The 27,854-nt window shown below is 46.2% G+C and overlaps 1 protein-coding gene across 3 annotated transcripts in view; it reads left to right on the top strand.

Annotated features, from left to right (window-relative positions):
* The window catches only part of Ackr2 (atypical chemokine receptor 2), a 53,244-nt gene that overhangs the window by 12,853 nt on the left and 12,537 nt on the right, over positions 1 to 27,854 (top strand). The window contains exon 1 of one of the 3 annotated variants that reach the window (XM_036192994.1): positions 24,647 to 24,720. The exons of the other annotated variants lie outside the window; for them this stretch is intronic. The gene's annotated coding sequence lies outside the window, so the exon portion shown is untranslated. Of the gene's footprint in view, positions 1 to 24,646; positions 24,721 to 27,854 lie in introns of those variants that run through there. 3 annotated transcript variants of the gene reach the window in all.

Below are 27,854 nucleotides of genomic sequence, written 5' to 3' on the forward strand. Positions count from 1 at the left end.
CTAGAGTGCCAACTTTTCCCTCTCTCTCTCAGCAAGGATTTCAGGTTTGTTTATGGTCTGCTAATTCTCTGGGTGAGGTGCCTCTTCTAGGAGGGAGTGCCACACTCAATGGCAGTGCAAATAGTTCTTTATTGACTGATCTCCATGTTGTCCAAGCCATTCTATCCTCACTCCCGACTAGAGGCACCATCTGTTTGTCTTGACAGCTTAATGAATTGAGGACTCATAAATGGAGCTGACATTTAAATTAGATCCAAATCGCAGTAATGGTCTCCTTTGCCAGAGATGAATGAGCAATTACTTTTACAGCTCTAGGAGAAAAGTGGATTATGCAAACAGATACTTCACCCAAATTGGTGGCCCTGAGTGACTCTCCCTGTGCTGATTGATGCCTTCTCTAGGGAGAGGAACCTGCTGCCAAGGAAGACTAGAAAAGAGAGGTTTTCTGCCTGACCAGAGCAGATCACACTCCAGGTCCTTCTACCCTGCTTCATGGTAACCAAGAGAGAGTTTTAAGGATTTGGGGTATCAAAACAACATCAAATTCAAATGAGCTAGTGACCTTAGCCTGCTGCCTTACAAGGTGTAGCTGATGAGAGGGAAATCCCACGGCGGCGGGGGGGGGGGGGGGGGGGGGGGGGGGGGGTTGGCCAGTGTGCTCTGTAGCTTGTTTCTCCAGAAACTGGGCTGTTGCTTAGAGACAATCCACTAGTGCTAAGGTGTTAACCAACAGTCCCAGATAGTATTCTCTGGGAACCACAGGCCATTACCACTGAGCTCCTCAATTTAGAGGCACCCATTTCTCTAGCACTCTGTGTTATCTCAGGTGACTTTGAGCCTTCTGTTTATATCCCATGTGACCTCAGTTTCCCAAGGTCCCACCATCTTAGAGGGGAAGAGTCAGAGAGGCCCTGCTGACAGATGGAAGAGACTATTGAGTTGTGGCCTCAATATTGTGGAGACAGGAACAGAGGCCAGAAACCTGTAGGTGCTATGGAACCTACAGTTTAGTTAAGAAGACAAGGTATCTGCCCAGGAAACCCTCAAGTGGAAGTGGGGGCTTGTCTCCTGCATCCCTCCTCCCCAGGGCAGGGGAGGGAAGGAACTCACAGAGCTGTGAGGTTGGAAGCAGCTGCAGGAGTCTTGATTCCCATGCATCAGTCATGGACCTCTGCTTGGGTACTCTCTCCACAAAAAGAGGCCCCAGAACCCCCCATTGGAACTTGATGACAGCTGTTTGCCAACCTTGGGCAGTGAGGGAAAGGTGAATTGACTATCAGCCACCAGATACCCATATCTTCCCCATAAAAGGAAATATTTGCTGGAGAGAATATGTATCAAGTAAACAGGGACAGGAAAGCACTCCAGTCCTGAACTGTGAGTGTGGAGTCCAGTGAGGTAGGTCAGAGGGTGCTGACATTACATCTGCAGCTCCGATAAAGAATGTCAGGCCGAGTGGGCCCTAAGGACCGCTTTTGGGAAAAGCAAATAGAACTGTCACCTCCTCGTCCTCTCTTTCTGTAGCTAGAGTTTTCCTGCCTGGCCCAGTCAGGACAAATCTCTCTTACCCGCCAGTCCCACAGTCACTCAGACCCAACCAAGAAAACACACAGAAACTTACATTGTTTACAAACTGTTTGGCTGTGGCAGGCTTCTTGTTATCTACTTCTGTCTTAAATTAACCCATTTCTATTAGTTTATACTTTGCCACATGGCTTGTGGCTTACCAGTGTCTTTACATGTTGCTTCTCATGGCGGCAGCTGGCGGTGTCTCTCTCCAGCCTTCTACTTCCCAGAATCCTCTTCTCTCTTGTCCCGCCTATACTTCCTGCCTAGCCACTGGCCAAACAGCATTTTATTTGTACAGAGCGATATCCACAGCACTTTCCCTTTTCTTTTTTTTTTTTTTTTAAAGGAAGGTTTTAACTTTTACATAGTAGAATTACATATAACAAAACAATTATCAAGCAAGAATTATAGTTACATTATTAAAGAAGATATCCTATCTATCTTATATTTGTGAGTCCAAGGTTTTATATCTAATTTATCTTTTATCATAACTGAGGAAATTATAACTATCTAGTCTTCAACTACATCAAAGACCTCAGAAGGATATAATATTACCTGAGAACCGGGAGAAGGATGTAAACATTTTTCAGGAGTCTTGCAAGAGTAGACAGAGACAGCTGGCAGCCTGGACAGTCACCTAATGTTCCTTTGTAAAGTTGGGGCATCTGTTTTCAGCCCACAGGGCTAGAGTCTCTTGGTCACTTCTCTCAGTGTCCTGTAGAATGTCTGGCAGTTTCCTCTGCAAAGCAGGAACCTGAAGGACCATTTTGTCAAGCAAAGTTCAGTGGTCACCTTTCTATGGGTCCTGCATGTCCAGTCGATCAAGCAGTCCAGGCAAGAACAGTTTCTTGCCAAAATGGCTATTTTTGATAAAGTGAAGATAAGATATGAAGTGTCTTCAATGCCCATCTTCCTCTCTGAAGTAAATTGGTGCTGCCAGGAGCAGATATGTCTCACTGTCCAGAGGCAAGGTACTGCCCTGTAGCCCAGGTTGGCCTCAAACTCAAGATTCTAATACCTCAGCCTCCCAAATGCTGGGATTGCAGGTGTGTGCTAGCCCTGCTGGCACAAGGAAGTGTTTCTGAGACTTCCCATTCTTGTAGACCTAGAATGCACTAAAGAGGAGGGTGATATGAATAATGCCCATACTGTAATGCTGGTTGACACAAGTGGGCCTTTACTTCATTATGGTCACGTGACAGCCAGCTGAGGATACAATGCTTCTGGAGAATATCATGCCACCTGAGATTAGGAGACAGAACATTAGATCAGATCTCCAGGAATGTGAGGGACTTGAGTGGGCTAGAAGAATGGGTGAGCTTTGGGTGGAGAGAAGGGGAGACAGGAGAGTCAGTGAGAGGCCACAGAGTAGGTAGGGCATACATTTGTCTAGGTGTAGTGTCCAGGTAGTGGCAGAGCTGGACTTTGGAAGAATCAAGGCACAGGAAAATTGCTCATGTTCACATGGGTGTGTCAGCTTTCAAAAACAGATTAGCTCACTAGGTGCAAATAGATTATCCATGTAACTTTCTGTACTTCAGACAATAGCCCCTGTTGAACTCATGACTAAGGTAATTACCTGTGAGTTCTCAGAAATTCTCTTCCCAAGGAACTCAGGGGAGAGGTCAGCCATTATTATGAGTATTATGGGCTGGGCCAGGGTGATCCGTGGTCACCTGTGCCCAACTTGGAGGCTGAGTGAGAGCTGTGCTTCTGTGCCTCGTTCTGTTTCCTTTCCCTCCTCCCAGTCTGCACTGCACCAGCTATCTCTCTCCTGTTAATTTGTGCTTTTCCTGTTGCTATAACAAAACACCTGACAAGGAGCAGCTCAAGAAAGGAAGGTTTTGGGTTTATATATATATATATTCCTGATTAGCATCTTTATTTTTTCATTTATTTACTTATTTTTTTAAATTTTTTTCTTTATTATTATGTGTTTTAAATTTTATACATCAGCCATGGGTTCCAGGACCTGCCTATACTGAATTCACCAGGTTTAGATGAATCCCCAGGGCCTTGATCCTGGAGGACATGGGAAAGGAAGGTTTTTAGTTTAGAAGCTCATAGTTTGGGGTGATAGTCAGTCCATCATGTTAGGGAACGCAAGGCAGCAGGAGAGAAAGGCAGTGTTCAGGAAGCAGAGAAGTTGAGCATTGTTGATCAGTTTGTTTTTATTTTTATTCAGTCCAGGAAACTCCCTTGAAGATATGCCCAGAGGTTTCATCTAGGTGGTTCTGGAACCTGTCAAGTTGTCGATCAGTACTAGCCACAAGGCCCTAGGCTTGGAGTGACTTTAGTTTTACACAAGCGGATCCTGAAGCCTGGGAGAGGAATGGCTTTGCTTCAGCATGAGGATTTCAGAGCTGTGTCCAGGAGAAAAGCCTCCAGACCACCAGCTTCTGCATCTGCCCTACAGCTTTCTTCTTTTCATTCCTAATCTTGCTGATGAGAGGCAGAAGGGACAGAGCACAGAACATGGGGACACTGAAGACATTCTCCCTCCATGACAGAGTGCCCTGGGGACCACTGGAGGCAGGAGAAGTTGAGAGTAGGGTTTGTTCTCAATGGGCGTGTTCTTGGGGGAAAGTCAGCCTCCACAATCCTGTCTCAGGTCTCAGTTCTGGGCCAGGGATGTAGTTCCGTAGCAGAGAGCTTGCTTAGCATGCACAAGGCCTGGAGTTAAAGCAAAACAAGATTGGTGCTTTGAACTCATGGACACTGTGGCTCCATTAAAGGACACTAACTTTCTATTAAACAAATATCAGAACTTGCTTTTATATTTGGGTTTCCAGAATCTATTTCCAAATACCCTTTGTAGCCTTTTTTTTTTGAGACAGGGTTTTCTGTGTAGCATTAGAGCCTGTCCTGGAACTCAATCCATAGACTGTGCTGGACTTGAACTCACAGAGATCCACCTGCCTCTGCCTCCCAAGTGCTGGGATTAAAGGCGTGCACCACCCCACCTGGCCCCCTTTGCAGATTCTTCAAAATCAAGGTATTCTGTTTTCCCTGGGGCCAGATAGACATTCTGTGGATACTCCTACCTCATGAGCAAGGGAACTTCAGCCTCTCCAAAGTCATGTAATTGTGAGTGTTTTGTTTCTTATTCTATTTAATGTCAGGTTAATGTACCCAAACTGGCTCAAAATCTGTGTTTTTTCTGAAATGACCCTGACAGTATGGACCATAATTTCTGGAAATGTTTTAAAGATTTATTTATTATGTATACAGTGGATGTTCAGCCTGTAGGCAAAAGAGGGCACCAGATCTCATTGTAGATGGTTGTGAGCCACCATGTGGCTGGGAATTGAACTCAGGACCTCTGGAAGAACAGCCAGTGCTCTTAACCTCTGAACCATCTCTCCAGGCCCCTCTGGAAATGTTTTAGCCATGAAAAAAGAGAATCATTAGCTAATGCCTAAGAAAGGGAACTTGTTAGTATTGTGTCTTTGAATATATAGAGAAGGGAATTTGCATGTTTGATGTTTTATATATTTGTCACGGGGGACATATTTGGTCCAATAGAATGAAAGCTTTTAACTAAGATTTAAAATATCTAAACAATTTAGACTTACATTTTTAAAGATGAAAATAGATTTTTTTATATAATCTAATCTAATTGTGGTTCCCCTCCCCCAGCTCTTTGTAGATCTGCTCATCTCTTGACTCACCAAAATCCATAGCCTTTCTTTTTCTGCCCTTATTAGAATACAAACAGGCATCAATACTACTACTACTACTACTACTACTACTACTACTACTACTAAAACACATAGAAGAAAAAGAGCCTAAGAAAAAGTATAAGAAACACATAAAGAAACACACATTTGCACACACAAAAGTCCCATAAAAACACAAAACCAGAAACCCTAATGTATAAACAAAGGACCTGTGAGATTAAAAAAAAGAAGACAACAACAAAGAATCCCCCAAATGTTATTGAGTTCATTTTGCATTTCCCATTTATTGTTGGGCCTGGGGCCTGCCTTTAAGAGTGGTTTGTGTATCACAGTGAGACTCATTGAAGAAAACTAATTTTTCATTTGTGAGTAGTTATCAATTGGAGCTAGCATCTGGTTTAAGAATTCCCCTCTCAGAGCTGAGACTCCATCTAGCCCAGACCTGTGCAGGCCCTGTGCATGCTGCTACAGTCTCTGTGAGTTCTTGTGTGCGCTGGTTATGGTGTGTTTACAGGGTCTTATTTCCTTGGTGTCCTCCATCCCCTCTGGCTCTTACACTCTTTCCACTTCCTATTGTGAGCCCTGAAGGGAGGGATTTGATAGAGACACCCCATTAGGACGGACTTTTCTAAGTCCTTTCGCTCTCTGCATGATGTTTCTCTGTGTTTGTTCCCATCTGCTGCAGGAGGAAGTCTCTGATGATGACTGAGCAAGACACTGATCTATGAGTACAGCAGAATATAGTTAGGAGTCCTTTTATTGCTACATTCATTTAGCAGAACAGTAGTGTTTGGTTTTCCCTAGGCCCCTGGCCTATCTAGTACAGGTTCTTGGCCACCTGAGCAGTATCAAGGATGGGTTCCATCTCATGGAGTGGGCCTTAAATCCAGTCAGTTATTGGTTGGTTACTCGCACACGCTTTGAGTCACTATTGCCCCAGTGCTTCCTGCAGACAGAGCGCCATTGTAGATCAAAGGGTTTGTTGTTGGATTGGGGTTTACCTCTTTTCCTCGGTAGCCTGCAGAGCACATTCCAGTATCATGAACACTATAGTCAGTAGGGGTGAAGGCTCTAGGTTGGCACCAGCTCAATTTCTTCTTGTTCAGTAACTTGTGTAGGCATTGTCTCCAGCAATAGGATCTTGCCATCAGCTTGTAGAGAGCTACAAACAGCCTTGGCATTAGCCTGGGTTGTTTGGGGGTTCCTATGGGGCCCCTTTGGCCAGCAACTCAATTAGATGTACCCCATTCTCGGTACTGGAAACTTCATTTGGTGATGAGAGACGGTGGTCAGGGCTCCATTTCCCCTGTTACTTGGTGATGCCATTTAGACTTCTTTCATATATATATATATAATTTTGGGAAGCTTCTACTGTATTAGATTCCTATATGAACCCTCAAATGGCCTTAATTTTAGCTGTCCCTCCCCATATTCTCCCCCATTCCAGCCCTCTCCCAACCCCTGCCCATCCATAACTATTCTATTTCTCCTTCCTAGCATGATATAATGCTCCCCGCCCCCTCCCCAACCCCCTACTCTCTCTAACCTCTGTGGTTATATGGATTGTAGCTTGCTTATCTAAGACTTAACAGCTGGCATCCACATTAAAATGAATGTATACCATATTTGCCTTTTGGGGTCATGGTTACCTCACTTAGGTTGATATTTTTCTCCATCCATTTACCTGCAAATTTCATTTTTAAACAGCTGAGTTACTTATTCCCTTGAGTAAACGGACCACATTTTCTTTAGCAGCAATGAACATGGTTGAACAAGTGTCTCTGTAGTAGGACATAGCTGTATCCTATGTATAGCTGGATCTTGAGGTAGACCTAGTTTCAGCTTTCTGAGGAACCACCATACTTGTTTCCATAATGGCTGTACAAGTTTTCACTCCTGCCAGAAATGGATGAGTGTTTTCCTTACTTTACATCTTCACCAGAGTGAGCTGTCATTTGTTTTATTGATCTTGACTAGTTTTGATTTTCATTTCCCTGATGACTGAGGATGTTGAACATTTCTTTAAGTGCTTCTCAGCCATTTGTGTTCCTCTTTTGAGATCTGCACTCCATCTTTTAATTGGGTTATTTGTTTTTGATGTCTAGATTTTTAATAGTTCTTTACATATTTTAGATATTAACTCTCTGAAGGATGTGTAGTTGGTACAAATCTTTGCCCATTCTGTAGCTTGCAACTTTGTCTGAATGATGGCATCCTTTGCCCTACAAAAGCTTTTCGGTTTCAGGAGGTCCCATTTATTAATTGTTGGTCTCAAAGTCTGTGCTATTGATGTTCTGTTCAGGAAGTCTTTTCCCGGGCCAATGAGTCCAAGCCAATCCCCCACTTTCACTTTGATCTGGTTCAGGGCATCTGGTCTTACACTGAGATCTTTGATCCATTTGAAGTTGTTTTGTGCAGGGTGATAAATATGCATTCTTCTACATGCAGCCATCCAGTTTGATCAACAACATTTGTTGAAGATGCTGTCTTTTTTTCCAGTATGTATTTCTGGCTTCTTTATATAAAAATTCAGATGTCCATGGATGTGTGAACTGATATCAGGTCTTCAATTCGATTTCATTGATCAACATGTCTGTTTTTATGCCAATATCATACTGTTTTTATTACTATAGCTCTGTAGTACAATTTGAGATTGGAGACAATAATATTTCCAGAAGTTCTTTTATTATTCAGGATTGTTTTAGCTATCTTATTTTGTGTGTGTGTGTGTGTTTCCATGAAGCTAAAAATTGATCTTTCAAGTTCTGTGAAGAATTATGTTGGAATTTTGATGGGAATTTTATTGAATCCATAGATTGATTTTGGCAGGATGGTTTTTAAAAACCTTATTAGGGTTGGGGATTTAGCTCAGTGGTAGAGCGCTTGCCTAGCAAGCACAAGGCCCTGGGTTCGAACCTCAGCTCAAAAAAAAAAAAAAAAAAAAAAAAAAAAAACCTTTATTAATCCTATTGATTCATGAGTAAGGGAGATATTTCCATCTTCTGATATCTTCTTCAATGTCTTTAAGTTTTTATCATACAAGTATTTCACTTTTTGATTAGAGTTACCCCAAGATGTTTTTCTTTCTTTCTTGTGGCTATTGTGAAGGGAATTGTTTTTGTGATTTCTTTCTCAGTCCATTTGTCATTTGTATATGGGAAGTCTACTGATTTTTGTGTATTAATTTTGTGTTGTGTTACTTTGCAGAGTTTATCAGCTGTGGGAATTTCTCGTGTCACTTATGTGTACAGTCATCTTCAGTAGAGACACTTGGACTTCTTCTCCCTTCCCCATTTGTACCTTTGCTCTCTTTCACTTGTCTCGTTGTTCTAGCAGAGACTTCAAGAACTATATTGACTAGGTGTGGAGAGAGTGGACAACCTTGTCTTCCTGCTGCAAATCACCTTTATTGTGTTGAGGTGTGTCCCTTTGATTTCTAATCTCTCCAGGTACTGGAGAGTGAAGGTTGCCTACCAGGCCAGCATAGTCAGCAGGTATTCAGGGAGAGAGAGGGGGAGGGGGAAAGAAGGGGGGAGGGAGGGAAAGAGAGAGAGAGAGAGAGAGAGAGAGAGAGTCTCTTGACTGACTTTTAGGTGTTGGGTACTGAGACCTAGACAATTATTCTCAGCAAGTAAGTGCCAGGAGACTTTTGTTATGCGCTCAACCTATTGGATCCATGAAAAAGCCTGCCTTTTAGGTTAAAGCATTAAGGAAGATGAGGAGAAGTGCTCAGCCAGAAGCAGCCCAACTGTAATGTGCCCAGCAGCACTGGGACCATCCTAGCCACGTGTTGCTTCCTAATCCAAGTAGAGCTAAATGGACCTTGGTGTGGGAGGCTGCCTGGACCCCACACCTTCCTTCTCTGTACTGACAGCCTCTCTGCAAGGCCCGTGTCTACCAGATCCTCTCTTCTCCCTGACTTTCAAGCCTGGACACTTTCTTAAGGAGCAGGACTAGGAAAAGGACTGTGATTAAAAGCTTTTTTTTTTTTTTTTCCTGTGCACATGGCTTTTGCAATTAGGCAGTTTTTGAGTGCTGGAAAAGCAGGAGCACACCTTGCAAGAGATGGGAGCCCTCTGCAGGATTGTCCTCTTACCTTCTTGGGAGCCTAGTGTGACCCCTACTGGCAGGAAGATGATGCTATAGTCAGGAGAATGTCCTGGGAATACTCTCTGGAAAAGATAGCCTGGGGTCTAAATCAAACAACTCCTTTAATGGGACTGTTTTCCCATAATGTGTATAAGTCACACACTACACACCACTTCACTTACAAACTCCAGAGTTCCTGTGAGATACTAGCACTCAGCACAACTAAATGGAACATTGTAATCAACAGACTTTAAGTGGCCTGAAGCCCTTCCAAGATTTGAGATGAACTCTAGAGCTGTGGGAACAGAGTCACCAGCCCTGGGACTCAGGCCATGTCAACCTGGCTTCAACCCTCATTCCAGCAGTTTCATTCCACCTGAAGAGTTATTAATGTGCACACCTGCTTATCTGTTTGTGCATACACAGTCATAGTGTATGACTGGTATGTCCATTTGTCATTTGTATATGTATGTGGCACAGTTTCCAAGTGCCCAAGGAAATTGGAAGAGGGCATCAGAACCCATGGGGCTGGAGTTACAGGGGCTTGTGAGTTCCTCCATGTAGGTGCTGGGAATTAAACCCAGGTCCTTTTTAAGAGCAGTGAGCTCTCTTAACTACTGAGCCATCTCTCCAGACCACAAAAGGTTTCTTATCGATCAGCTTTCTTATTATCAATTAACCATTTAAGTTCAGGGGTCCTATGTAGTTCTGGGCACCTGAATTCCTACAGCCCTGCTGTAGCAGATAGGGGCTCTATGAAGATGAAATCCAAGAACCCAAATGGAGAGTTGTTATGGAATATTAGTTTAAAGTGTGTTGCATTTGTTTATGTTGTGGACCATTTGCTTAATGATGCAAAGATGTGCTGCATCCTTTTATGTTGCATTTGTTTAACTCTCTGAAGTTGTGTTACTTTGCCTGTCTAAAACACCTGATGAGTGTAATAAAGAGCTGAACAGCCAATAGCTAGGCAGGAGAAAGGATAGGCAGGGCTGCCAGGCAGAGAGAATAAATAGAAGAACAAGAAGAGGGAGGAGCAAGCAAGGAGAAGGAGAGGAGGACACTGGGCCAGTCATCTAGCCACACAGCCAGCAATGGAGTAAGAAGTAAAGAAAGATATATAGAATAGAGAAAGGTAAAAGCCCAGAGGCAAAAGGTAGATGGGATAATTTAAGAAAAGCTGGCTAGAAATAAGCCAAACTGAGGCCAGGCATTCATAAGAAAGAATGAGTCTCTGTGTATGTATTTGGGAACTGGGTGGCAGGCCCTCAAGAACAAAGAGTAAAAAACACAACCAACTACAGAAAGTGTCTTTGGCCATCCTTTAAGCATGGCCCTCCCTATAACTACCCCAGCAGAAGCAAAGGTCCCTCTCTTTGGCTTCAGACTACTGAAAAATGACCCAACAAATGAAAATTTCATTAGAGATCTATGCTGGGGCAGGGAATGTGTGAAGTGCTGATGCTAGCTAGAGGAGAAACTTCTCTCCAGGGAGAGATTTCATTACAATTCTGAGGACTAGTCAGAACAGCTTGCAGGAGAAGCAAGTCCAGACATGGTGGGTGGGGCCATGCCTTTACCAGGATTGAAATGGTGGGTAGGGCCATACCTTTATACCAGGACTGCACAGTTATGAATACTCTGGCCTTCTGTTTAAATGCAAGCCTCTGCTGGAAGAGATGTCTCAGGCGGTAAAGAACCTGAGTTTGGATCCCCAGAACCCATGTACAAAACTGGACCTGGCAGTAACTAACTGCCTGTAATCCTCGTGCTGGGGAGGTGGAAACAGGAGGATCCCTGGGGCTTGCTGGCCAGTTAGTCTACCTGAATCAGTTCCAAGTTCAGTGAGAGAACCAGAAAATAAGGTGGAGAGCAATAAAGACAACTGACATCTCCCTCCAGCTTCCACAAGCACACAGACATACAGTCTAAGTGTCATGGCAACACCCTGATCACAGACCTGGAGCCTCTTGATTTATTCACCTTCCCAGTGCAGCCACACACTGAACACACCTCATTCCTTTACTTCCCACTAGTAATTCCCCAGTCGGCATATTGGAGTTGGGTGGCCGAGCCTAGCGCATTGGGACTTCCAGAGTCTAGACCTAAATCCTAAAATTCTGGTAACATCTGCATAATCCACAGGGCTCTAGAGGAGTTTTTAAGAGACAGAAAGAACCAACTACAAACATTTCAAACAGAGAACCACCAAAGCCCTGGAGTAGCTGCAGCCTGGAGAGAGAGGCAGTGTGTCATGAGACACCTGGGATAGACTAGGTACAGCCACTCAGAAGGTTCCTGGCACTGTATGCAGACGCCAAGGAGTCACCTCAGGTGTAAGATGTGAAGTGAGAGCCTGCTGGATGACCTTCACCACACACTGAGCTCACGAATCCCATCTTGCTTACCTGGTCATTTGTTGGTGCCCTACCTTCTCCGACAGGTCTCCTGCTGCAAGCCACAGGAAAATGTAATGGAATTCAGCTACTATCACAAAAGCTACTGCTTTGAAAAGTCAAGGACTTCTCCAAAGGTCAAGCTATGGCTTAAGGAGTCTTGGTGATATTTTAGCTTTATATATATATGCTGGTTCCTACAGTGATTTTCTTGTGTGCTTCCAAGAACTCCTAACAGTGTATTTATCTAAAATGCCTATCAAGCATCCAAGGCCATACGAAACAACACCTGTCTCCTAGGTCAGACAGATAGCTTTGTTTCTTGTGCAATTTAGGGTAAGACCCTCCTTTCTTATACAACCTTACTAATAGACCCCTAACTTCTTACCTAACCACTTCTAGGAATGTAGACTGAGCACACAGACCCCCCTTTTCACATACTAACCGGTCATTAGCACTCAGTTGACCTCCTCTTTTATCACTCCCATTTTGATTGTAAAAGGAAGCCTGGTGGTCACTGCCTGAAGAAAATTCTTACCTGCCTTTATGACACTGTAGAATTCAAGCCTGGTGACCTTGCTCGACCAGGGGCTTGCTATTGCTTGGGTTTATAGCTGGATTCCTGGGAGACTTAGGAGGAACCTGTGGGACAGAGAGACGGAGAACAGAGAGGGACAAGGAGGATTTTGACCAGAGAGTATGTGTGGATGAGATGGAAGATGAAGAAGAGTCAGATGGGGAAGTCCTAGCTGGGTAAGAACAAGGTGAAAAGGACCTAGATGAGGCAGAATTAAGATGAGAGAATTAAGATAGGACTTAGAGGGAGCAGTAGATAAATATAGAGAGGAATCAGGCAAGAAAGGAGCTAGGCACGAGAACAGAACAGAAGCTGTGTAGATAGGATGTTATGCCAGAGGAATTAAAGCAAGTGGACTGACTATACAGTTTGGTGTGCTAAGATTCTGTTTCTCGAAAGTAGTCCTCGCTGTTATTAGTTCTCTCTCCTGAGCCCCTGGGATGTGTAATATTAAGGCTGGTGGTCCCTCTAATATTATACAAGATTCTCCCTCTTTCAAGTCTTTGCAGAGGTGACCTGGATGTAGTGTGCACCAGGCTTTAGTGTCTTCCCTAAAGTTCTCATGTGCTAATCTCTATACAAATTTTCCCATCCCCAAACTACCTCAGACACAGTCCTCCCTGCCACAGACTATAGATTGGTTGATTGTTTTGGGTTACAGAGTGAAAGCTCTTGGATTCGGGGTTCAGGTGGGACACTGAGGCAGATTGTTCTCTTTGGTAAGAGAGAAATTAGAAGAATTATTAGCACCATGGACAGACAGCAGCATGGTAGGGGTGCCAGTGAGAGTTGAGACCCTCAAGGCAGAGTGGGGTTTCTTATAGGCCTCAGAAGAAGGGGGAGTTTTCATGTAGTCACACTGTCTCTGATTCCCCAGTAAGCATGGGGGAGAGAGGATCTTACATTGTCAAGAAGGAATGTGCAACTTCAAGAATGTGGGGGCGGTGAGGAGGAGGGACACATTAGATTAAGATGTACCCACTTTGTGGGTGTGGGCATGTCTCCCCCTAGACGTTCTAGACTCTGGTAACCAGGCACCTAGGGAGTAGAGTCTGTTAGGATGTTACAGGTTCACAGACATGCTCCCAGTAGAGGGCGCTTGTCTTGTCCTTCACTGTGGCTGATGGGGCTGGAGATGCTCAGCTGTTAAGAGCACTTGCTGCTTTTCCAGAGGAGCTGAGTTCTGTTCCCAGCATCCATATCACGTGGCTCGCAACTCCCTATAACTTCTACTCTAGGGGATCTGAAGCTGTCTTCCGGCTTCTGTGGTTGCCTACACACATGTGCATAAATGCATGTACATACATGCAGACATATAAAAATAAAAATCCTAAAAAGGAAAGAAAGAAAAGAAAAGAAAGAAAAAAGGAAGGGAGGAAGGAAGGGAGGGAGGAAGGAAGGGGCTCTTTCAGGGGCTCATGGACTGAGCAGGAGTCTGGTTTGGATTTAAACAGAGAACTCTTCATCTTCAGGAACATTTGGTTTTGTGATCTTGTTGTGGCTCAAATGTCTGGAATGTTTGAACCTGGGAGACCTGTTGTATTTGTGGGGATTCTAGAAGAAGACCTGTGCACACAAGGGTGTCACTGAGGGCTTATAAACTGAGAGCTGTCTCATTTTTGTGAAGGATCAACACAGTTACCTGTGGACTCATAAATGTGACTCAAAGTGAATAGAAAAGGACACAAGCATTAAAGAGGTGTCACCAGATCTTTCCCCTCAGTAAAAGGAGCAGTTGGATCCTGGAACAGTGGAGACCAGCTAAAGCGATCAGGTTACAAGATGCACACTGTGCACTTGTGCCTTGTCAGATGTGAGCGTTTTGTTACATTGGTTTTAAAATTCACATTACCTTTAACCTCGTTGACTTTTAGAAAGTCCAGACAAGTTGAGACAAGAGAGGAATATGGAGAGTGAGGTAGGAAAGGCCCCATGCAAAGGCGCAACATTAATATACCAGAGAAACAAGTGGGTAGAGAGGAAGACAGGAAACGGGTCCCCACTGCACACTCAGCCTTTGGACACATAGCAGGAAGAACATGCTTGAGAATGCCCACACTATGCAAACAAGCTATAAAGCCCCCATCATTTTTTCATAATTGAAAAAGAAGTATTTCATTTTATGCGTATGGGTATTTTGTCTGCATATATGTATGTATACCATGCATGTGCAGAGGCCAGTACCCTCAAATGGAGTTATGGATGTTTGCAAGCTTCCAGTGGGTCCTCTGCAAGAACAACACATATTTTTAGCTGCTGAGCCATCTCTCCAGTCCTGCCTCCATCTTTTTCCACAGCTTTGCCACTGAGCCTCTTACCGTCTTCCCTGCTCCCATGAAAGTGGTTCTTTCTTAATTGTCTCTGCTTCTGACTGTCAGTGTGTGGGTCTCTGTCCAGCTCCTTTTCTGAAATGCAAGAATTTGGAAATCAGAGTGGATATCCACTGACCTCTTGATCCATTCATCTCAGAATGAACCTAAGAAGATGAGGAGGTGGCTCAGTGGGTAGAGCACTTGATGCACAGCGTGAGAGCTGAAGCTCAGAGATCCTGAGTGTATAAACGTCATGTCAGAACCCAGCTGCCATCCAGGCCACAGCCCCTGCAGCCAGTGGCCTTTCCTCTCACTCTAGTGAGCACAGCCAGTGGCCTTTCCTCTCACAGATGACATAGGATCTCACTCTAGAGAGCACAGCCAGTGGCCTTTCCTCTCACAGATGACATAGGATCTCACTCTAGAGAGCACAGCCAGTGGCCTTTCCTCTCACAGATGACATAGGATCTCACTCAAGTGAGCACAGCCAGTGGCCTTTCCTCTCACAGATGACATAGGATCTCACTCTAGAGAGCACAGCCAGTGGCCTTTCCTCTCACAGATGACATAGGATCTCACTCAAGTGAGCACAGCCAGTGGCCTTTCCTCTCACAGATGACATAGGATCTCACTCTAGAGAGCACAGCCAGTGGCCTTTCCTCTCACAGATGACATAGGATCTCACTCTAGAGAGCACAGCCAGTGGCCTTTCCTCTCACAGATGACATAGGATCTCACTCAAGTGAGCACAGCCAGTGGCCTTTCCTCTCACAGATGACATAGGATCTCACTCTAGAGAGCACAGCCAGTGGCCTTTCCTCTCACAGGTAACACGGGCTCCCACTCTAGTGAGCAGGGTGTCAGGACCTCTCACCTGGGGAAGTGAGTTTATCTCAGAATGGTTATTGATGGTCACACATCCTGCCTCCAACCCCCTTTCCTGCCTTCTGCCTGGAAAACAGAGACCTGGCTGCAGGCTTGTGCTGTCGAACCTTCCCCATCCTCAGGAAGGGATAAGAAGAGACCCTCACTTATGTGATGTGGGTCCTAAATCCTCTCCTCAGAGCACCCCCATACTGTTTGTTGGCTGTATGTCTGCCCACGGCATTGATAACCCTTCTTATTCCCCAACAATCCATTTCAGTGTCTCTCTTGATCTTACATTGAAGACCTTTCACCTAGTATCCATGAAAATGCTGGGTGGGTGTGGCAGCTGCCTGTAATCCCGGAGGTATCAAGAACTAGGTTTAAGTGAGACTCTTTCTCCATGAACAAGGTGGAGAATTATCTAGGAAGACACTTCATATCAACCTTAAGCCTTCAAGCACACATGCATGTGTGTCCACATACATGTGCCTACACACATGTTAACATACACCACACACACCACCACCACTACCACCAGCAGCAACAACAACAACAAACACCAAGAGCTTCTGTGGGCCAGATAAGTGACATCCATAAGGAACTCTTCATGTAATTTATATTTACTAGTGCACAGTGTAGATGGCACACTAAGTCAAAGGATACCAAAGAAAAGCCGCCACCCTCCTCCACAGAACAGAACCTTGAGTCATTTGTTTCTGTCCATTACTCTGGATCGACTGAGTGTATACAGGAACCGTGACCATCCTTAGAAATCTCTCTCACAACTCATGCGACAGAACTGCCTTTCCGAAGTTCACCACTATGGATCTATGAATGTCAGGTTTAAATGTAAAACCCATCTCCCAGCAGAGAGGCTGCTTTCTGCCATGGATGTTGGCTGGTGCAGAAACTCACAACTGACCCAAGTGTAGAAAATTAGTGTCTACAGCATGCGTGGACACAGATGGGACATCTGTAGCACACTCTGTCCCCAGGGCTCAGGGATCATTGAGGAAGAAGGGATGGAGAGCTGAAAGAGCCAAGGAAGACTGGCCTGGGACAGCATCTTGTAGATGTGGCAGGATCACCCCAGTCATGAGCTCACAGTGGCTGTTGTTGCCTGCACAAAAGTCAACAACCTGTCTTGGAGTTGGGGGTGCATAGGAGCACTCACCCCACAACTGAGGTGCTACGGACAACTGACTGCTTCTGGTAGAGGCAGAGCCAACTTTCTTTAAGGGTGTCGCCCCTGGTAAGATGGTGCTCCAGTGGGTATACTATATGAGCAGCACAAACTGAACTTGGTAGGTTTTTGTTTGTTTGTTTGTTTGTTTGTTTTGTTTTTTTGTTTTGTTTTGTTTTAGGCACAAAGTTGGGAGTAGGTGGGAGGTAGGGATATATCTGGGAGGAATTAGGAATAGGAGTCGGGGTGAATGGGATCAAAATATCCACAGCACACAAAGGATACATTCTGTTCCTTGGATTTATCCAAGTACAAGGAGCTGACATAGTGCAAGATTCTGCCTGTGGACATTTTCTAGCTAAAAAAATTGGAAACAAATGTCTTTCACCTGCAAATGCACAAACAAATTAGAGTATAAAGTAATTTGGTAGAGTCATTGAAAAACTGTTGGTATATTTGTCAAAATAAGACACATACATAGCAATTGCATCCCCAGGGACACACCTGATGCAGCAGGCTTGTGTAAGAACATAGCAGGATGGACCTGTTTTTTCTCAACAGCTTTTAAGCTTCGCCTGGTTCTCTCATGCTCAACATGCAGACAAGCTTATAGGTTACCAGGGGCTCCCTTCCTTGGAACAGATGGGGGGCCCAAATCTCACTAAGCCCAGCCTGTGGGAGGGGGAACTCTTATCCTGGATCCCCGAACCTCTGCACACCCTGTCTAAGTCAGAGCTACATTGCTTCTTCTTAGGCTTATGCCAAACGAGGGAGGCCAGCTCCTTCTTTTATTTACCCCAGGGACTCTTGAGCAGGGAGAAATGAGGAATATGCAGGTAGAAATACAGAGGTAAGAGACAGTTAGAAACACAGGATAGCCTCGGGAGGGCCTGGGTCAAAACCCACCAGCCCCTTCTGTCTCTACTAAAGGGCTTCTAAAGGAATGTCAAGGGGTGGAGCAAAAGACCTCTCCCCCAGTACAGCCAAGTGCAGACTATCTCAGACCTGGTGACCATGCATGTGGTCAAGCCATCCCCCAATGAAGCTCTGCTGTGTAAAGCAAGCTTAGAGATCACTAGGAAGCTTTTGTGGGCTCCCATAGCCAAATACTCAGGTTTGAGTGTGGACTTTTTCTTCCCAGAAAGTGAAGGCTGACAGATCTTTTCAAGCCTTCCTTAGGACTATGCATCAAGTACCTCCTAGGTGGTCTAGGTCACTACGATGGTCTAAAGTCACACTTTTGCTCAGTCATACAAGAAGGCCAGATGATGTGTCTGGAGGGGAGTCCTATCCAGCAGAGGGCTTTACTGTTTCCTGGCCCTGAACCTCACAGTCAGCCCAGGCTGTGTTTGGAAATCTTTACTCATATGCTAGATGGGAATACAGGCACCTCAAATGAGGAGACTGAAGCCCAGAGCTAAGGTTTGAACTCAGGTCTTCAGATTCTGAAATCCAGTTCTAGACCAATGTTTCCCACAGACTTATGCATGGCTCCTCTGGAAAGCTGGTGAAGTTTACGAGGCTATCTCACAATAGAGTTTTAAAAAGGATGGAACAAAACACATGATTACCAAGTCGATTAAAATAGTCAGGCATGCCAGTCATATTGAAATACATTTGTCAATATTTTGTTTTTAAGAAATTCTCACTATATAGCCTGTGTTGGCTTTGAACTCTCAATTCTCTTGCCATAGCATGCTGAGTGCTGATATCATAGGTGTGTTTCACCCTGTCTGGCTCACTTGCCGCTTCCACAATTATGGTACACTCTATGTTATTTGTGTGGGATATATCTGTGTGTCCATGGTGAGCTTGGTGTCTTCCTTCCTGTCTTTCCAGCAATTGAATTACAGACCAGTGCTGCCCCACCCAGCCTTTTTTCCTTTTAATTTTTAAAATTTAATTTTTATGTGTGTGAATGTCTTGCCTGCATGTACCAGATCCCCGTAACTACAGCTACAGACAGTTGTGAGCCACCATATGCATGCTGGCAGTCTCAAGCCTTAGTCTTCTGGAAGGGCAGCCATTGCTCCTAACTGCTGAGTCATTTGCAGCTCCCACACCCAGGTTTTATGTGGGTGCTGGCAATATGAACTCAGATCCTCATGTTTGTTCAACAAGCACTTTGCCCACTGAGCCATCCCCCAGCCCCTGTGTGTGTTTATTAATGTTTTAAATTCAAGATATATCAATAGTTCTGGAAAACAAAGATTTTCCAGGAAGTCATGAGTGATGTCTGTTATGACAGGGATGTGAAATTCATCTTTATGCTGACAAAGTCAAGGGTCGTCTTCCAACTGAAGGAGTGATGAAGAGGGCTGATTCTGCTCTCATCCAAGTCTCCAGGCCTCTTGCATGCAGGTGTGGATTCACTGGGGTGGATGGTGTCTGTGAACCTTACATCCAGGTCCCCTCTGTTACCTCCAACTTGTCTCCCTTGCCTTTGGCTACTTCCTGGTTTCACTGAAAGCCTGTCTGACAGCTGATGACGAGTGCAGTGCTATTAAACTGTAAGTCCCAGCCACTTCTGGAGAGGTGTATACCCAGTGAGCGTTGGACCCAGCTCCCCTTCCGGGAGTTCCAGTTTGGGAAGGGCAGTGTCTCTTGGCACATGACTGAACTTCTGAATGAGCTGCACAGGTAGGAAGCAAGTGCTTGGGGACAGAAGAGTGATCCCAGGTGTTAGATAGAAGATATGAGCAGTGGAACTGTGAGAAGGAAGTCCAGATAGCCCAAATCCTATTTCCTGTTTGTGTAGCCTGTCAGTCTGTTGTAAACCCTGACCCCGGCCTTCAAGGTCCAGCCTCAACTGTCCTAACCAGCAGACAGCCATAAGATCAACCACTGACCCTGAGCAGTCTCAAGGCAGTTAGCTGTGAGGGCAGCAAAGGAAATTACAGCTGTGCCTTGGAGCCTGTGTCTCCTGATGCTCACATAACCCTTGTGGTCAAACATCATGGAGGCCTAGTCAGGATGTTCCTGCTACATCAGAAGCTCAGGCATTATCCCACCCATGTACACTATTGAGGATTTATATCCCCCAAAGAATTTATGCTGTGGTTTTGACATCCTCTTGGAGGCTTTTCTAGAGAAGAAATTATGGGAAGAAATACCCTAAAAGGGAGACCTGGGCAACCATAATTTGGGAGGGAAAGGACCATCAGTGAATACATTTTAGACTTTGCCTGCCATGGAACAATCCTCTTCTACACTATGAATATGTATTTGGGAACTGGTGGTCAGGACAGGAAACATCAGCTACAGTTGCCCTTTGTTGTTAGAAGTTGGCATATAGAGCGTGGTGCTGCAAGCCTTAACCCCAGCTCCTGGGAGACAAAGGCAGAGCAAGTGTCCAAGGCTAGTCTCCTGCCCCACAAACATTTAAAAAACCGTCTTTAAAATTCACAATGTAGAACCCACTGGGCAGTCCCCTGCCTTGGGAAGACTCCCTCCATTCTCTCTGGAGTGTTTGCTTTGCTTTGCTAAGTAAATTTTTGCTTGAACTACCTGTCACTCCACTGAACTCTTTCCTTTGAAAAAGAGGTTCCCCAGCTGGACGGTGGTGGCGCACAGCCTTAATCCCAGCACTCAGAGGCAGAGGCAGGAGGATCTCTGTGAGTTCGAGGCCAGCCTGGTCTCCAAAGCGAGTTCCAGGAAAGGCGCAAAGCTACACAGAGAAACCCTGTCTTGAAACCCCCCCCCAAAAAAAAGAGGTTCTTCATAACTCGTGGGCCAGGGATCTCTAAGGGGTGGCACTAGTACTAAGGCCGGGGACATGCAGCTTCAGGGGACAGTAAAGCCTAGTAGTTAGGCACAGAAGCTTAGTCCCAAGATGTTTTAGATTGAAAACCTAGTCCCATGCAAATCTCCTCAATCTCTATGACTCTGAAAGGACTAAGCAGATGCCTTAAATAGGCTGCTCAGTCTTCTCTCAGAGATCAGGCCTCAATTTCAGTTTCCTGAGAAGCAGGGGGTATGAACAAAAGATATAGTCCTTGCAGTAGCTCCCTTTCTGCATCTACTCTGACCACTCAAGGTTTTACCAATTGTTTATTGACCCCTCACCAACTTAGAGCTATGTGCATGAGTCAAGGACAGAGCCTGGGCCACTGAATCAGCCCCCACAGTCAATATGTGCTAGGCCAGCCAGCCTCCATGGCAACTCAAGGACAAAGCCTGGGACTTGTCCAGGCCTGCCCTAAAACGATAACTGTAACCCCCAACAAGTAAATTTAGAGATTACATACCCTCACCCAATCATATGATGCAAGGGCTTGTATCACCCTGCTTGTGGTTTTTCCCTTTAAAAACTCCTCACTTTGAGAGCTCAGGGCCATCCTCCTCCACCTGCTGTGTCAGAGTGTTCGACATGGACCGAGTCTGGATTTGCTTGTTAACAATAAACTCCGTATGTTTTGCATCAGGTATCGACTCTGTGGTGGTTTTTCTTGGGGGGGTCTCGTGATGTGGGCATAACACCTCAGTTCTTCATTCTAAAGCAGGGATGACTAACATATCCTAGGTGTAAAGTTAGTCATGATGCCACTGGAGAGGTAGAAAGGGTGGGATACGCACCCCACCCCGTGTGTGTGTGTGTGTGTGTGTGTGTGTGTGTGTGTGTGTGTGTGTGTGTGTAAGGGAGAGAGAGAGAGAGAGAGAGAGAGAGAGAGAGAGAGAGAGAAACAGAGATGGGCATACACACACACACACACACACACACACACACACACAGAGTCAGAGATAAAGACAAGGAGACTGCACTATACTCAGCAGGAGCTCATTGATTTGGCCAGTGAGCTCCAAGGATCTTGGGTCACCCAGTGAGGGCCTGTCTCAAAAGCTAAGATTATAGGCATGCACCACCACACTTGGGAACCCTAACTCAGGTCCTCATGCTTGTGTGGCTTGTTGTCAGGACTGTGCTGAGGCTGTGTCCCTTTTTTGTGACAGGAAGACTTAAGGTGGGGCACAGACAAGCATGTTTTCATTTTCATATCTCATTGGGGGATGGCATCAAAGGATCTCACCAATATTCCTCCATAAGCGGGGTTAGACTGAGTGTTTAAGTTTCAAGATGTAACACACAGCAACACACACTACAGGTGGCATGAAGCCCTGTCAGATAGTATGCCATGGTGGCAGTGCCTGGTCCAGATGCTGTGTTAGGAGCGGGGAGCCACCTTCACCTTAGGGAGTTCTCAGGTTCTTCTGGCCCCACTTGGCATGCCCCGTGACTGCCAGGGACGCAGGACTGACAGCAAGCACGCAGTCTGCATCACCTCAGCTCTCCTTTCTGGATGTGCTCCCGGGCAGTGTTTCAACACTGGAGCCACCACCCAGAGGAGGCTTGTGAAAGTAGGGGAAGAGTCATGGCCGACTGCAAACACAAGGCGAGAAACGGGGGGTGAGCTCAAGTCAGAACCGTGCTGTGGGTATGCCATGGACCAGGGGCACAGAAGCATTCCCCCTGTTGTGTGGAAGCAGGCCAGCTCCCCTCTCTCTGCCCTGCTCTGCTCCTGTCATGTCTGTAGCCTTCCTGGCAGCCCTCTGACCTCTGAAGCAGGGGCGGATGAAGTCAGCTGGGTGGTTAAGTGGGGTCTGTGCTGGGGGCTCTGGTTAAACAAGTGCTCCAGAGCCTTCTGACATATCAGGAACCCTTCCACTCTCCAGTATTGTATTTTCTAGGAAAACGAGTCAGGCCTAACTGCCCCCGAGGGCTTCACAGCTGCCCCTCGTCCCTTTGCCAGACTTCAAGCCCACACCCAGGTCGCCGGCTCCCAGGAGCTGGTTGCTTGTTCCAGGAACAGTGTTCCTATCACTCACCATTTCCTCACTCTGTTCTGTTTCCTGTGCAGCATGTGATCTGGGTAGAACGGATAGAGTGGCTCCTGGGACCTATGGTGTGGAAGGGGACAAAGGGGTATTTTCTCCACTGGTTCATCTAGGGTGCCTGCGTAGCAACTTGAGGGACCATGTTTGATGTGGTCCGTCCTGAACTGCAGTGTTAGTTTGAATGTGAAATGTCCCTACTTCTCATAGATTGTAAGGCTTGGTCTACTGCTGGTGGCCTTGTTTTGGAGACTGTGGGACAGGTAGGAGCTGGAGCCTCACTGGGGCCAGGCCTTGAGGTTTGATTGCTATTTCCTGCTTCTGGTCCACTGTTTGCTTGCTTCATAATTGCCACCTCACTGTGACCTCTGGCTCCTGCTACCTCACCTCCCAACACCTTGATGAACTACATCCTTCTTAACCCAGGCCCAAGCTCCTTTAGGTTGCTTCTTCTCAGGAGTTTGGTTACAGCAGGAACTGTTACCACTCAGTAGGCAGAGCCAGGCTCCCAAGAGCAAGCCAGCTAGCTGGACTAGTGGCATTGGTGAGCTTGGGTTCAAGTGAGGGTGCTGCCTCAATGAATGGGGGAGAGGATGATGGGGGAAGAGCCCGAGGTTGGCCTGGAGCTTCTACAACATGCTCTACACATGAACAAAACACACAAACATGCACGCACAGCACACAGAGGCACAGGAAGAAGGTTTGGATTTAGGACAGAGGTGCAGACAACCGGCTGGGTGGAGGCTGAGGGTGTGGTTTGGAGTAGTCCATTCCAGATCCAAGTCCTGAAGTTTGAATGAGCTCATCTCTCTGTGCGTAACTTTCCTCCTAAAATGGAGCGGAGGGTGGGGTAGACAAAGAGCTTGCACAGATCCCTTAAAGTAGTGTGCCTCCAGCCTGAGTACTGGACAAACACTGTTTTTCCTTTTCATCTGTGCTCTGACGCAGGACAGGCCCTTGGGGCTCAGAACTTAATGAGAGTTGGAACGCTGCAGATCCAGAGACAAATTATCTTGGGCTATATCCTTAGCCCCCACAGCACTCATTCATTGCCCACTTCTGTGTCTGACCTAATGTCTTTGTGACTGTCAGGTTAATCCCTTTGAAATGTAGTAACTGAACAGGCCCTGTAGCTTTATCACAATAGCCAAGAAAGTTACCAGCTAGTATCTGAGGTCCATAGCAGAGATGCTCCTGTTGTGCAGTACTGGTGGTCTACCTGATGTTTCCACCACAGCATCTGAAAAGTGCCTGTCTGATGACCTCCTTTGTTCTGTAACTGTCACAGTTTGTAAACCTCTTACCATGATAGAACATGGTGTCTGGGGCAACCTGAATCCATGTTCCTAGGCCACGGTTACTCATATGTGTCTCCTTGGGCAGGAGGAGAGGAGCATGGCGGTGAGGGTGTTGCGGGGACAGGAAGACCAAATGGCTCCTAGAACAGTTTTGAACAAGTGACTCTCTCTGATCCCTGGTGACTTACTCTCCAGAGAAGCACAGCCTGTCCCAAGAACTCTAGCATAGAGTGTCCGTCTCAGGGTTTTAAATGCCATTTATGAGTGTGCATCAGGAACACCACCCACCTTATTTTGAGACAGGGTCTCCCATTGGTCCAGGACTCCTCCATTCAGCTAGGCTGATTAGCCAGCCCCAGGAGAGGCCACCACTGTGGCTGGGGCTGCGTGCTGTACTTGTCCTCCCCACTGCTGAGACTGTGAGCGTGTGTCACCATACTTGCCTTTCCCACCTGAGTCTCAGGTGTCAAGCCTAGGTCCTTGCTAGCTCTTTCCCTACTGAACGGACTCCCTAGTCCCCAGAGGTTTTTTGGTTTTTTTTGTTTTTGTTTTTAAAGATTTATTTATTCATTATGTGTACAGAAGAAGGTGCCAGATCTCATTGCAGATGATTGTGAGCCACCATGTGGGTGCTGGGAATTGAACTCAGGACCTCTGGAAGAGCAGTCGGTGCTCTTAACCTCTGAGCCATCTCTCCAACCCCGCCCCAGGTATTTTGATAAAGAAAAAAATTGAACCAAGACAAGAGACTGGGAATTGTGGGAAGGATTACATATCTTCCCATCAGCAGAAGCAACTCCTTTCTTCCTGCAGCCCAGAGCTCCACCTGTAGGTAGGTGTACTGAAGGGACAGACAAGTCAGAAGGCCAGCGAGGGCCACTCCACGACCAGCAGACTACATCTCAACAACATGAGTAAAGGTGGGTGCTGACTCAGTTTCTTATATTTTTGGTTGTGAGCCTAGCCTTTAACGGCTGAGCCATCTCTCCAGCCCTGACTCAGTTTCTTTTCTGTGGGGCAATTGTGGGGTTAGGAGCCCAGAGTGGCAAGACCCTGGAGGAAGAGATGATCCCTCATACGCTCAGTGAGGACAGACTGAACTCACCTAGCAGAGGCTGAGGCAGACCCACCCAGAAGCTGGTCTGCTGAGTGTAGGCAAGCTGTGGTGGGTGGGTCACAGATTGCATCATGTGGGTTTAGTGCCAGGCATGCTCTGTGGAAGAGCTGCTTGCAGCCTGGTAGGAAGTCATATCTGCTCCTGAATAATAGCGCATTTGCCCCAGAGCTGGAGAGGCATCAGAATGGGGGTTTGGAAAGGACCTGGAGAATGCAGGAGGCTCATGGGGGTAGCGAGAGCTAGGTGGTGGGAGATGTGAATGTCGGCCACAGTCAATGGTTCCCAGGTTTACACTCTGGGCTCTAAGAAGAGAGAAGCGGGTTTCCTGAATACTTCTAGAACAAAGTCATCCCCCCCCCCTCCCCTGGTCCTTTGGTCTGAGCTCCATTTTCAACTTACTGGCTGGTATTATGGTTGGTGTAAAACAGCTGGTAACCATCTCAGGGGTGGAGAAGAGCACTCCCTGTCAGTGTTGCCGGAATTTGAGCAAATATGCCAGCTGTCCATGTGGGCTTCTTGGCCACCACTCCAGAGGCCTGGCAGAGGGTGATGGAAGCAGGAAGGACTCAGGGTATGAGGCTGGTGGAATTGGAAGTGGATGTGTGATTAGAGGTCAGAGGAAGGACCCAGGGCCCTTGGTCTGATATGGGAACTAGAGCTGTCTCTTAAGATTCTTAGTTTCATTGATAACAGAATTTAAGAACAACTCAAATGGAAGCTCAAGAACAATTTTTATTAGAGTTTAAAAGAAGCTCCCCAGGGCAGGAAACTGCAGCTTCAGCAGCTGCCTGAAGCGATGGAAGGAAAAGGGAAAAGTCACACCATTTGCGTTAAACCAGCACATGGCAGGGAGGGGCGCTTTAGAGAAAGCATGGAAGGCCCCAAGTGACAGAAAAACCTACATGGGTTCTGGCCATCAGCAGAAAGAAAGAGATGGAACAAAGACCTCAGAAAATTGGCACCTCATAAAGGTAAGCAGGACTGAAAGGTGGGCAGACCCGACTGAACCTCATGATGGTTCCCCTAGTAGGAACTGTGTTAGGGAGGGGGGTTCTGGGAAGGAAAGGTCTAGTGTCTCATTAAAGGACTAATTACTCCTACATTTTTGGCATTGCTTAAGATACATCTGCCTTCCTAGAGATAGTCCCTCCTTCCTGAGCCTGCTAGCCAGGTCATTGACCCCACCAAACTGGAATGTTAGGTCTCCACCAGAAGGAACTCAGCCCTTAATGGACCTTCACTACTGCTATGTCAGGGGCAGGAAGCTCTTTTCCTCACTGTCTCGGGGGCTATGACACACTCCCCTGCGGCCCACCAGTTTCAGGGAAGGGCCAGCCTTGCTGGGAAAGTGCTTCTGAGTCCCATGGAAACCTGGCTGCCCATGCAGAGCTGTGAACTTTCCTAGTCACCGTTTCTGCACTCCAGAGAGTGGCCCTTTGAGGTGCCACAGCTGGAGAGTGACACAAAGGCCAGAAGACAACCTCTGGGCACATCTCAGATGGACAGGATGCAGATGTGTTGAGATATTTAAACGGGAGGAGACAGCTGGACCAGGAAGATAAATTGTGGCAGTCACAGAAGGAAAGAAATGGCCCAGTCTATAGTCTGCTTCTGTAGTAAATTCCAGGGAACACAGCAGAGAGGTCGCTGGCCACAGAAAGTCAGCAGCTGGCAACACTACAGCCATTGCTGGTTATTGGAAGTGTGTATGTCCAGTGGACCCAAAAACATCAGTGTAATGAGAAACAAGTTATCTGCCTGGTCTCTAAGTAGCAGTCACAGGTCATCGATGATTATAAATGAAAAAAGTAGTAAAGTCATTGTAGGAACACAAAGTTCTACAGTTGATTGTCTAACATTCTTTAAAACCATCGAGACTAGACAAGATCATAGTGCTGTTTCAGAGTGGAGAGATTAAGGAAACTCAAGCAAATGCCACGAGGGTCCTGGCTTAGATCCTTAGCCATCAATAGGACAGTTGGTGAAATTGGAATTAAATATCTTTATTAGTCTATTTCATGTTGCTCTAACAAAATACTAATAGTTAATACTTCATCAAGAAAGAGACTGAGGGCTGGAGAGATGGATCAGAGGTTAAGAGCACTGGCTTTTCCAGAGGTCCTGAATTCAATTCCCAGCAACCACATGGTGGCTCACAACAATCTGTAGTGAGATCTGATGCCCTCTTCTGGTGTGCAGGCATACATGGAGGCAGAATAAATGAGAGAGAGAGAGACAGAGACAGAGACACACAGAGAGAGACACACAGAGAGGGAGACACAGAGAGGGAGACACACGAGAGAGGTTGAGGGCCAGTGAGATAGCTCAGTGGTTAAGAATGATGCTTGCCACCAAGCCAGCTTTGACCTTTGAGACCTACATGGTGGAAGGAGAAAACTGAGTCTCACAAGTTGTCCTCTGGCCTCCACATGTGTGCTGTGACATGTAAACACACACACACACACACACACACACACACACACACACACATTTTATTTACTGGAGGTTTAAGTGTATGTGGTAATATCTGACCCACTCTGGTGAGAGGCCTCAAGGCAGATGGCTTTACAGTCTTGGGAACACATCACATGGCCAAGCAGGAAGTGAGAGCAACAGCCCAGACACTGAACTCATTTAGTAACAACTCATTCTTGAGACCCCCTCCAACACTACCCTCCTCCAGGATCATTGCCTCTATGACCCAATGGCCTCCTTTGAGGCTGACTCTTAAGGTCCTACCTCCTCTGAGCACAGCCACTCTGGGGACTAAACTTCCAGAATATAAGTGTCTGGGACATGTTCAGATCATGTGTGGCATGTGTGTCCAAACTGTGGCATCTGCAAGTTTGTCAATAGTATGGGTCCGTGTTCACTTACAATCATTAGATTCTCTCTGCTATGGTTACATGACACTAACATTGGGGAAAGCTAATTGGC

Source organism: Onychomys torridus, chromosome 7 (genome assembly GCF_903995425.1).
Source record: "Onychomys torridus chromosome 7, mOncTor1.1, whole genome shotgun sequence".
NCBI lineage: Eukaryota > Metazoa > Chordata > Mammalia > Rodentia > Cricetidae > Onychomys > Onychomys torridus.